General features: G+C 37.0%; 1 long non-coding RNA gene across 1 annotated transcript in view; it reads right to left on the reverse strand.

Annotated features, from left to right (window-relative positions):
• Nucleotides 1-980: 980 nt before the first annotated feature.
• Nucleotides 981-13,014, reverse strand: part of LOC103350440 (uncharacterized) — a 43,361-nt gene continuing 31,327 nt past the window's right edge. The window contains exon 3 of the long non-coding RNA XR_007924594.2: nt 981-1,374. This is a non-coding gene — a long non-coding RNA (uncharacterized lncRNA). The remainder of the gene's footprint in view (nt 1,375-13,014) is intronic.

Raw genomic sequence — 13,014 nt, forward strand, 5'->3', positions numbered from 1 at the left:
GATTCACGCTTACATTCTTCTGGGAATAATACACAATTCAAAATTGTGATGTCTAGTATTTTAGCTGAAGAGAAGTGCTAACTCAGAAATAAAATAGGTGAAAGGAATGAAGAAATCGGAAATAATTATGAATTCAAATAATATATACTTACATTTAATTTTATGGCTTTGAAATCGTATATGAAAAATACTATTTATGAGCCTAATATTGTGCATTAATTGTCGCTCCCCCTCTTCGTGGAGGAACGACACTAAACCCTGCCTAGGCTTCATATCCAAGTCACGGCACCATTATGTCGCTCCCCGTCTTCGTGGAGGAACGACACGGGACCCTGCGCTGTTCTTTTGTCTGCTCGGCCCTCCCCGGGTTTGCTGCTGGTTCTTCCCGGGTTGGCTACCGTCCCTTCCACCTCCGTGGAAGGGCGGTTCCCCCTGCCACATCCCCCACTTCCGCGGGGGAGCGGCACACCGCCGGCCGGCTCTCTCGGGGGCTGCACAGGTGTTCCTTCAGCTGGATGTTCCCCTTAGATGTTCCTGGTGCATGTTGTCTCTCTCCTCCTTTATAGTCCTCTTCCACCAATCCCAACTCTGCTACCCACACGCCGAGTACGCTGCTCTCCTCCAATCAGGAGCAGGTCCTACAGTTTATTGGTTGAACTGGAGGCAGCTGCATAGAAGCTGTTTCTCCCTTCTCAGCGCCATATTGTGGGAGAGCAGATGCATAGAATAGGTCTTAATTCCAGTAACTTAGTCTAGTCCGGGTTGCTCCCCACAATTAATATTTCCCATTTTATTTTGACAAAGTTAAATGGATAATAAGTGTTTTAAAAGTTTTTCAAGTCACATTTTCATTTATATGTTTTATATATATTTCTAATACTATTATATTTGATAAGGTATGTTATAGTACAGAGTATATATCTTACATATAAAATGAATACTACATAATAAGAAAAATAAGTGGTTGCACATTTGTTGAATGAGATGTTTGTTTTGTACTTTAAAAGGAAACTGGAACTGTTGTATTTTCATCTGAAGAAAGAATCATGTCAATATTACCTTAATAGATGTGTAAAACATCTTCCCAAAACTTTTCTTACAAAAAATAACATTTTATTTTAGAAGATATTACTCCCTTGGAACTAGAAAAAAGAATAAGCATGTAACTCCATTCGTTGTTAAATTCAGCATCACTAACCTTAGAGCTTTACAATCCTCCATGTTATACAACAAATACCTTTCAAAGTTAATGTTGACCTTGTTCAACGTCTCTTGATATCCGTGATGGCAGACGTTGTCTGTGGATTCTCTGAATTGTAGGTATTTAGCTTTACACCACAGTTCAGTCATATTTCCTAATATAAAATTGAAAACCTGAAAGAAATTCAAGACTTCAACTAAATAAAAATATGACTATTTCAACTTATGCTACAGTTTACAGAAATATAAGTTTATGTCTCCAGAATTCATTTTAAGGCAATATATTTTCCTATTCATGGATTCTACTTCAAGTATCTTAGGTTCATGGTGATATGAATAGATAACTATTAAATTATGAGGGTAGGCATTTGAAGAAATAATGATTTTGTAATATATTTTACGCACTTGATTTTCTGATCTACCTTAAGTTGTAACTCCTAGTATATAAAATTTACAGGAAAATTTAGAATAACTAGCTTTGTAAAACATAATACACTATAGCAGGTCTTTAAATCACATAGGAAAATTCAAACATGATGTGATTGTATACAAATTTTGGGCTGTTGCCATGCCAGCCAGATGTCTTCAACCCCACACTCCACCAACATGTGCACACTGGTAATGGAAATACTAAAAGTACATTTTATAGAATCCTTTCGCTGCAGTACTGTGGTTTAGATTTCTCCACTAAGAGAACTTAGATAATATTGGAAGACACTGACTGCAGATTAATCCCAGGATTCCTTTATCTTATTTGGACTTAATGCTCCATTTTTGTTTTCCGTCTTTGGATGTGTATTTATTTTATTTTATTTTTTTACTATTAATAGAAACTGGACCCCTATCTATTCATGAACAAAAATTAATTCAAAATTGATTGAAGATCCAAATATAAGAACTGCAACTTTAAATATGCCAGTTGAAAACATAGGAAAAATAATTGTAGACTTAGGAGTGGGCAAGAGTTTTCTGACTCAGACCCGAGAAACATGGAAAAAAATTGCAAAATAGACAAATGGGATTCCATCAAACCAAGGGTTAACTACACAGTATAGGAAACAATCCACAGAAGCAAGACAGGCATGCAGACAACTCTAGATTTATCCATGGCCTCCTGAAGTCTTCTGATTCGGGGGTAATATCCTTTCTTGGTTTCTGGTTTTCCAGTACGTTGAATAATTTTGTAAGTACTGATATCTTCTATGTTTCTGATGAAATATACACAAGGCTTTTTATTTCTGTTTTGTATGGAAGCTTAATAAGCAATGTTTTAATTTATAATTTTAGGTATACTTCATTTAGATATATAGAGTATACTACTAAAATCAACCTAAAGTATTTTAATGCTATATTATATTTTTTCTGAGTGATTGTTTCTGATTTATTATAAGAAAACCACTGTGTATTACCAATAAAATATCATCTATCTTTACAATTCAGTTGTTCTACTATTTGATTTATGTCTCTAATTCCCTATTTTTATAGAGACAGGAGACAGCTAAGATGTAACCTCAAGAAGAAAGACAGGAACACATGGGGCCCAACAAACTCAACCCTGACATGCAGAGGGAGACTGAAGGAGGACAAGCAGAGGGAGAATCAAGTCTCAAGTGCAGAGAGATATGCTCAGAACAAAATTCTCTTACTACTCAAAAATAAGATGGAATAACTGCAAACACAAGCAGGATATGGTTACAGCTGGACCCATTCAGCTCAAGCTATTGACCTTGAGACAATGAAAAGGTTATTGGTGAATAAATTGCATGGTTACAGAACCCTGTAGAACCTTCTTCGTAGTGCAAGAATATAAGTCCCAAACAACTTCCACTTAATAGTATCCCAGCTCAGAGACCCCTCCCACTAGGGCAACTTTCCATTGCTTCCATAAACTTAGCTTCATTGCTCAAATTCTTTGTCTGTGCTCATGGTTTTTCATGGTGACCACAAGATAGGAACCCAAGAGCTAGAACTATTAACTCCTGCAACAATTTGAATAATGTAAAATCATAATTGTATTGTTAAAAATCCTTAGTGTATTATCCAGAAAATGCTCTACCAAACTATTTATTTCATAGATTTATTAATTATTTTTAAATATTTTTTAAATTACTGATTCTCAAACACAGTATACAGGTTCAAATCAATATGGCAATGCCACTACATTGTTTTTTTGTTTACTTTAATTTACTCTCATAATTCAATCTTAGCTCATATCCATAGATAAAATAATTTACTTATATTTAACTTTCTAAATGTTAATTATTTGAAAAAAGCATTGGATAAGATTTTATAAATTCTTACAAATCTTTACTCACATGAGAGACCCAGAGGAAGCTCCTGGCTCCAAGTTTTAGCCTGACATAGCCCTTATCATTGCTCAATGATGTTTGAGAAATTGAATACATGTTTTATATATAATAAATTGCCCATTGATAGTATTTTAAGGTACTTAAATAAGCCATTTATTCCTTTATCTCCTCACCTCAACAAAGTGTAATTGGAAGCTTTGTATTTTTGATATCATCAACATATATAAAAATCACAAACTAATAGTTTAAGTTGAAAATAGTCTTTTTAAAAAATTTTATTTAAGTTATAGGATTTTCACGTATTTCATAGATACAGAGTTAAGAACATAGTGGCACTTGACTTCTTCTTCTCCCTCCCACCCTTACTCCAACATTTCCTCCTACTCTTTCTTGGACTCCCAGTCTTAATTTTTATAATGATCTATTTTCAGTACAGTTAGTGATAATATAGTCTACCATATTCTAAATAAAAGAGTTCAACATTTAGTACGAAGAGAAAAACTAAACATTGTTCCTCAATGGAAAAGACAGGAGCTATAAACAATCATCGATTCTCAAAGTATCTATTTCATTCCAATATATTACATTTCAGAAATAGAAGAAGGAAAGGAAGGAAGGAAGGTAGGAAGGAAGGAAGGAAGGAAGGAAGGAGAGTGAGAGCAATAGAAGTATCATATTAAAATTGTATCTATGATTAAATCTGTCCCTTTTATAGGAATACAAATTAAAACAAAATAAAGCAAAAAGAAAGAGGAAAATATTTTAAAAAGAAATTAGAGTTTGTATAAGGTTTTTGCCTTTTTATTCTTCCTTTTGAAAATTTAAATCTCCTTATATGTTAAACAAAATGAAAGTGAGATGACTCAGGAATAGTTAGCAGAATACTAGCCCCATTGTAGACCAGTTACGTGCAAAGAGATAAAGACACACTTAAAAAAAAATCCAAATTATCCAGGTTATTTGTACCAAATACCCAAAACCTTGAAGATCATAAATATGGAGCAGGGTGTATCAAATCTAGCTTTAGTTATTTCATTCTTTCTCACCTCTCACAAATTCTTAAATGTATTCATGCTTCTCCTGATATCATACTGCCAGAAAACAGCACAGCTACTTTCTCTAGCACTGGCCTACTCTTCCCATTTACTCACTCAGATATTTCCTAAAGTGTTCTCTTATTAAATTATTTTATCATGTAATTCTCAATTAGCTGGCAATAACTGATGGTTTATTTCCAGCTTTTTAGGCTTTGGAAATTGTAATCATCACATCTGGATTGCAGTTTTTGTTGGGGTATGGTAGTTGTTAATCTTGTCAAAGATTACATTCCATACATAAAACATGACTTCATCAAAAGACTAGGTCAATTCTACCACAACGTTTTATTATTTTTTCATAGTAGAAGTCATTGAAGGGATTTAATTATTACACTCAATATTTAATTAAGAAGCATAATTAGATCAAAGACACATGTAATAACTAAAACAGACAGATAATGAGGTGGGCATTTGGCCTAGTTGTAAAGACACTCAAGACACACATCAGAGTTCATAGGTTCAGATTCTAGCTCTGTTTCCTGATTCCAACATCTATCTAATGCAAACACTGAGACGAAGTAGTGATGGCTCACCTAAATGGGTCCCTCTTACCCTCAGGGGAGACCTATACTGAGTTCCTGGCTCACAGCTGTAACCTGATCCAGCCTCAGCCATTATGATTATTTGTAGGGGTGAACCAGGAGATGGAAGTGTATCTCTCTCTCTCTCTCTCTCTCTCTCTCTCACATACACACACACACAACACACACATACATTCTCTTTCTGTCTCTGATTCTCAAATAAATATTTCAACATGAAAACATGTATTAATTTAAAAATGTTTGTGTAATTGATGGATTTTTTGTTGCTGTTAGGAATGTGAATATAAATGATGCAGACAGGAAGAGCCACTGTTTTAGTGACTCAGACCATTACCTCATTGATGAGACTGCCACCACAGTCAGGACAACAATTATGCCTTTCAGTTGCAGAATGATGCTTTCTCACATAATGCTTTTTAAGTTGTCAGGAGTCTATGACACACTTTGAAAATATTCACATTAATGAAAAAGAAAGAGTTCAGATCAGAACAAGGAAGGGGTGAATTGTTTGATTTGTTTCTAATGCAATTTTACTCATTATCTGTCCAGGGAAGTTATTTCAAAGGATGCTACTGGTGAGAAAGTTTAGAATTTAAAATCTGTGATGATTAGTGCATAAAGTGTACACAAGCTCTGAGGAAGTTATTAATTACTGACAACCAGTATTAGTGGACACACGTCTCTAAAGATTCATGAAACTTTATGTAAATGAGATTTCAAAGTAATAACGGTTCTGCAACCCTGAGATCAGTTTATGGAAAGCAGAAACTTTCATTTGACTATGGGTCGCATAAATGATCAGTTACCCAACCAAGCTCTTTATGTGTTTTCTAAAGGACATTCTATTGTAGGAGGGATGGCACTGACTCCATTTAAAGATTATATTTTCTAGTAGCCTTCATAGTTATCAAAATCCATGTGACCAGGTCACTAAATTCAAGTCACTTGTTTTTCAAAGATTTATTATTTGAAAGTCAGAGATATACAGAGAGAGAAAGAGAGAGAGGTCTTCCTTCCGCTGGTTCATACCCCAGTTGGCCGCAACGGCCGGAGCTGTGCCGATCTGAAGCCAGGAGCCAGGAGCTTCCTCTGGGTCTCTGACGCAGGTACAGGAGACCAAGGACTTGGGCCATCTTGGGCCTGATTTCCCAGGCCATAGCAAAGAGCTGGATTGGAAGTGGAGCAGCTGGGTCTTGAACCGGCACCCATTTGGAATGCCTGCACTGCAGGTCAGGGCGTTAACCTGCTGTGCCACAGCACCGGCCCCTCAAGTCACTTTTTATGGGGTAGACTCTCATGATGCATACATCCATGAGAATTATTATTATCATTTTTTCCTCTTTCCACGTTGCCTAGTTAATTTCTAATAAGTTGACATAATGGAAAGAGTTCTAGTAGTTTTGATATATTCTAAGATGATTCTGTGAATAAATATTACATTTTATTGTATGAAGCATCAAATCACAAAAAAGTCTATATTTTGATATCCTTCAACATCATAATATTTCTAGATTTCAATTGTCAATATTTCTTTTTTTTCTTTTCAAAGATTTATTTATTTATATGAAATGTAGAGTTACAGAGAGGCAGAGGCAGAGAGAGCGATGTCTTCCATCTGATAGACACTGCACTAATGGACACAATGGCTTGAGCTGGGCCAATTTGAAGCCAGGAAGCAGGAGCTTCCTCTAGGTCTCTTGCGTGGGTGCAGGGGCCCAAGAACTCGGGATGTCTTCCACTGCTTTCCCAGGGAGCTGGATCAGAAGTGGAGCAACTGGGACTCCAACCAGCAGCCATACAGGATGCTGGTACTGCAGGCAGCAGCTCTACCTGCTATGCCACAGCACTGACCAGTCCAGATCTCTTTTACGGAAGAGAAAATACATCTTTATTTGGCTATGTCACTAAAATTTGGGGTTTTTATAAAAATACCTACAGTTAATAGTTATGTATGCCATCGTAGACAGAATTTGAAAAGTATGTCCCCTTAAGATTCTTGTTAACTGGCTATTCAAACACTAATCTGGCATTTCTGAAAAGAGAATTTACAAAATTCACAAAGATTCCATATGTTAAAACAGAGATAATATCCCAGTTATCAAGATGGGTCCAATTTAATCACTTGAATCTTAAAAGCAAAGAAATTTGTCCAGCTGGTATGAGAGAAAAGCAGCCAAAGAGGGAGGTGGAAGAAACGAAGCAGCAGGGGAAGTCAGAGAGAATCAAACTGTGAGGACTAAGCCTACCATTTCTGGCTGCGAAGATCAAGGAAGGAAGCCATGAGACAGAAATGAAAGGGCATAAAAATGCGGGCAATGCCCAGCACACCTTCAGTAACACACTGCAGTTCCAGCATCTCGTGGACTTGGATATGCCAACTCCCCGGATGCCACTAGAATCAAACTCTCCCGCAGTAGCCTCCTGCAAGAAGCATGACAGCCCTGCTGCCATCTCGAGTTCAGCTTTACAAGATCCTAAGCAGGGGCTTACAGACTTTACAGGAATCTGGACATTTCCTACACCTCTTAGATAATAAATATAGTTCATTTTATGCTGCAAAATGTGTTTTTTTTTTGATAAAAGTTAATACATGCTAAAATAGTTTAAAACATGCTCAAATTGAGAAATGAAACAAAACATAAACTGATTCTCTGAAGAGTGTTTAATGTCTACAGTGTAATATTTATTACTATTTATAAGGTTACAAATAGCCTTAAGTATAAGAAAAAAAAAGTCAACGATGAGAAAAAAGCTACTGTGAAGTTTCTGTCGTTGAGTAATAGTGAACTAGGTTACGCAGAAATATTGCTTTCTAATGAAAATGCAAAAAGTTCAGTAAGGTAAAACAATTCTTCATGAGCATATTAAAAAGATGAAAAGACATTTACTAACTAGTAATGAAGGGTAACAAGGAATCCATATTATTAAATAATTTATCATGTTTTTGAAGGCATGTGCAATTTTTGATTATTTAATTTTGGGGGCCAGCACTAAGGTATAGTGATATGTTACTGCCTTCAGCACTAACATTCCATGTGGTCAGCAGTTGGAGTCTAGGCTGCTGTACTTTTTCTTTCTTTCTTTCTTTTTTAGATTTATTTGTTTGTTTGAAAGTCAGTGTTGCAAAGAGAGAGGAGAGGCAGAGAGAGAGAGAGGTCTTCCACCTGCTGGTTCACTCCCCAATGGGCCTCTAAGGCCGTAGCTGCGCCGATCCAAACCCAGAAGCTAGGAGCTTCTTCGGTTCTTCCATGTAGGTGCAGGGGCCCAAGGACTTGGGCCATCCTCTACTGCTTTCCCAGGCCATAGCACAAACCTGGATTGAAACTGGAAGAGCTGGGACTTGAACCGGCGCCCACATGGGATGCCAGTATTGCAAGCGGTGGCTTCACCCACTATGCCACAGCGCTTCCCCCAAGGCTACTGTACTTTTGATCTAGCTTCTTGCTAATATGCCTGTGAAGGCAGTGGAAGAAGGCTCAAGTCCTTGAGCCCCTGCACACACACAGGAGACCCAGAAGAAGCTCTGGGCTCCTGGCTCTCAACTGTCCCAGCTCTAGCCAATATGGCCATTTAGGGAGTAACCAGTGGATGGATGAATTCTCTTTTTCTGCCTCTTCCTCTCTGTAACTCTACATTTCAAGCAGATGAATATAGCGTTTAAAAATAAATAAATAAAAATAAAATTTTTTCTTATTATATCATCAGTGCAAGATCATTTGATTTTGTAAAACATAATAAACCAGGGCCTGTGCTGTGGCATGGCAGGTAAAGCTGCCGCCTGCAGGGCCAGCATATCCCCTATGGGCATCAGTTCAAGTCTTAGCTGTTCTATTTCCAATTCATCTCCCTGCTAAAGTGCCTAGGCAAGCAGCAGAAGATGGCCTTGGGCCCTGCATCCACGTGGAGAGACTCAGAAGAGGCTCCAGGCTTAGGATCAGCCCAGCTCCATCCATTGCAGCAATTTGGGGAGTGAACAAGTGGGTGGAAGACCTCTCTCTCGCTCTCTCTCTCTCTGCTGCTACCTCTCTGTAGCTCTGCCTTTCAAATAAATAAATAAATAAATCTTTAAAAAATATAATAAATTAATCTCATTCAAAAATTAGATGATGACAAAATTTTGACAAAAAATGGGAAACAGATGTAAACCAATAGTTTTGAGGAATTCTCACATTAACAGCATAATTCAGTTTATTATCTGAATTTAGCACTATGTAATCAAAAACAATATATATTGGAAAATTATTGTATATGGTTCTCACAATTCTGCACAGTGACTTTAGCTTTAGTTATCTTGTGTGTTGAACTAAATTATCTAACTTCTATCACCATGCCCTGTGTATGTGATCAGAGAAATTTAACCTATAAAACTATTTCTCACTATCATCAAATTTGCCTTAGTCAATACAATGAAATAAGGGCTTAATCTCTTTTTTATGTACAAAGCAAAGGTACAGTCCCCCTACATTATCAAAAATAATATGTTTTTAAAGATATAAAACATATGTTTATATATCTATCAAGAGGAGTGCTACCTAACATTATTATAAGAGAAACTTTTAAAAATATTTGAAAACATATATAAAATGCAATGAAACCGGTAGTCAGTTTGTGAATATTAAAGAAAAATGTATACAAAGCACTTAGTGCTATGTAGCAACATATAGGAAACACAAAACATGCAACATGGAAGATTCAGTTTGTCAGCATTTGAATTAATATTTGTCTAGTAAGAGATCCTTTACATTTTATCATAAATCTGTTTTGAAATTTGTCACCTATATAGATTAGCCTTTTTAGGGGGAGGGGTAGAATAGGGAAGATTTTTAGGGGGAAGTTAGGAGTAGGGGAGAGTTTGATAACTTGTTTGTATTGATACTGGACAAAGTACATGATATTTTTATTTGGATTCCATATTTGTTCACAGGCTAATAGTTGACTATGTGAACTTTAACAGTATTTAAGATCACCTTTATAGCTAAATAAAATATGAAGATATTGTATATCTATATGTTATAATCCAGCTCATAATTTTTGTTCCTGGTATTAATGACATGTCTGAATCTCACAAATCCAGAGACATTGTCTTCATTACATTTACAATTTTTTAGTTCTAAGGGCTAATAAGTTTCTTGCATTTAAGTTTTTGAAGTTATTTATTAGTAGTATTCCAGACAGGAAAAATATTCCTCCTGTTTCTCCTCATGCAGAACAAGAAAACAAGGAACCATGACCCAGGCATAGGATCTTCTTTTCCTTTCAATTTTTTTAAAGCTTTATTCATTTATGTATTTGAAAGACAGAGCATTCAAGAGAGAAAGGGAGAGAGGAATAAAGAGATACAGAGACCAAGAGACAGACACAGAGATCTTTCTGTTGGTTCACACCCCCTCCCCAAAAGTTTCAATAGCCAGGAATGGACCAGGCTGAAGCCAGGAGCGAGGGCAGATTGAAGCCAGGAACTTAAAAGTATATCTTGATCTCCCACCTGTGTGGCAGAAGCCCAAGTGCCCTGGTAACATGATTAGCTAGGGGAGGATCTTAGGTATGACAGCTCCTGAGTTGATGATCAACAGCTCCAGCCTAACTGAGGTTTGACAGCTCTAGCCAAACTGGAGTCTGACAAGTCCAGTCAAACAGCTGCTGGACAACTCCTCAACAAATTGTTCCACAGCTGGATCAGTGGTGGAGAGCCCCAGCCAAATCACTGTGTATAGCTCCTTGCCTACCCTTGGGCACCATGCCTGACAGCTCCAGGAAATCTCCATTTCAATGGCTGTGGCCCACTTGCCACAGGGCAGTTGAAGCAAGCACATGTGACAGATCGTTCTGGCCTGTGTGAAACGTCAGTTTCTGTGCACCATCCTTCCCTTTCTGTGCATAATGCAAGCCTCCTTTTTCTGTGCAAGCTGAAAGGCCAGCTTTCATTTTTCAGCAAGCCCCTGCCCTTTCCCAGTAGCAAACGCCAGGAGTTGCACAATATTGCAAACTTACTGGAAATATCAAAATTGGCTGTAGGATGAGTTCCCCCATCCCCAACTCCTACCATGACCTTAAGGTCACTATAAAATAACCATGTGAACACCCCAACTTTCATCATGCAATTGACTCCGTGATACTTCTGATATCCTAAAACAACACAGGAATGGTCAGTACTCATTCCTAGCTCTCAACTCCCCCCAATTTGGAATATTCAACGGGGTTCTACCAAGGACATCATCCCTTTTGCTTCTAAATGGTAGAAAGGATAGGCCTGACTTTGTCCATGGGTTTTCTTTCCCCTTTTTCAAGCTTTTTCCATTGTGCAGAGCTTTTTCATCACTGGAAGTGGACCGTTGGGAAGGAGTTTTTCTTTGAGGTCTGTTTTTTGTTCATGGCTATTTTAGTTATACACAACTAGGTTTTTGAGTTTGCACTTTTGTTTTGCTACAGGTAAATCTTCCTGAACTATATATCTTTCTACCTCTATGTTTGAATCATGTGGAATGAAAATCTTTCAATAAGTCTTTCCAGGAGCCCACAGCACAACATTGGGACCATCCTCCACAGCCGTCCCTGACACGTCAATGGGAAACTGCTTTGGAAGCACAGAATGCGGGGCTCAAATGACCCTCCAGTATATAATTCTGGCATCACATGAAGTGGCTTAACCCACTGTACCATCACAACAGGTTCAAGCATGTTCTTCTTGCTAAAGACATTCATAGGATTGCTAGTAAAACTTTTATCTTGTTGAATTAATCACAGTTATTAAATGAAAAGTAGGCTATCTCTCACTTCTTGATATACCTTTGGAAGCAAAATGTAGATGGTAAGTTAGTGAATGGAGAAACTAAATGTGTTTCCATTTATTAATTTGCTTTACTGAGGTCAATTAGTGGTATTTTATATTTTTGTACTTTTCTGAAATTATTCAAAGTTCAGAGAAACAAAACCTCATATTTTGATGTGTACTTTCTAATCTTTTCTTTGTTGTTTATTTAGTTTTTAAATTTTTTAGTTGAGTAAATTTCATGTATTTCATATATAGAAATTTAGGAGCCTAGTAAAACTTCATACCCTACCTTACCTTCCGCCCATGCTCACTCCCTCCCTCCTGCTTCCTCCCCTCCACCTTCCTTCAGTTTTCACATGCAACAAATGAAGAATAGAGGTTTTAGAAATGTTCTGGAAGAATTTTTCAAAGGAAGAAATATAAATGACAATGGTTTTATTCTGCTTTAGGCAAAGAAGATACATGATGTGATGTAAGTATTTTAATTCATTGAAATTCAGTTGTGGCTTCATATATGGTCTTTCCTGGAGAATATCCCATATGCTAATAAGAAGAATGTATATTCTGCAGCTGTTACATAGAATTTTCTTTAGCTGCTAGATTCATTTTATCTATAGGTGTTCAACTTCAATGGGTCTTTATTGATTTTCTGTTTAGATAATGTGTCCCCTGAAGAAAGTGGGATATTAAAGTTCTCAAATGTTTTATATTAGAATTCATCAGCCCCTGTAGATATTATAATATTAGGTTAATAATACTGTTAGTCTGATGCATTTACGTGTAATATTTTATCATTTAAAACTATTTTATTTATTTGAGAGGCCCAAAGACAAACAGACCGAGAGCTCTCATCTACTAGTTCACTCTCAAAATATCCATATTTTTGGTTGGGCCAAGTTGTAGCCAGGGACCAAAACTCGATCTGGACCCTCCAACAGTGAGTGAAAGGAATCCAGCTGCTCGAGAATCATCTGCTTCCTCCTATGAGACACATTTACAAGAAGCTGTAATTGGAGTTGAACCCAGGACTCAGGCACAGGCATTCTGATATGGAATGCATGTGTCTTAAGCCTTGGCTTAATTACTAAGCCAAA

Source organism: Oryctolagus cuniculus, chromosome 4 (assembly GCF_964237555.1).
Source record: "Oryctolagus cuniculus chromosome 4, mOryCun1.1, whole genome shotgun sequence".
Classification (NCBI taxonomy): Eukaryota; Metazoa; Chordata; class Mammalia; order Lagomorpha; family Leporidae; genus Oryctolagus; species Oryctolagus cuniculus.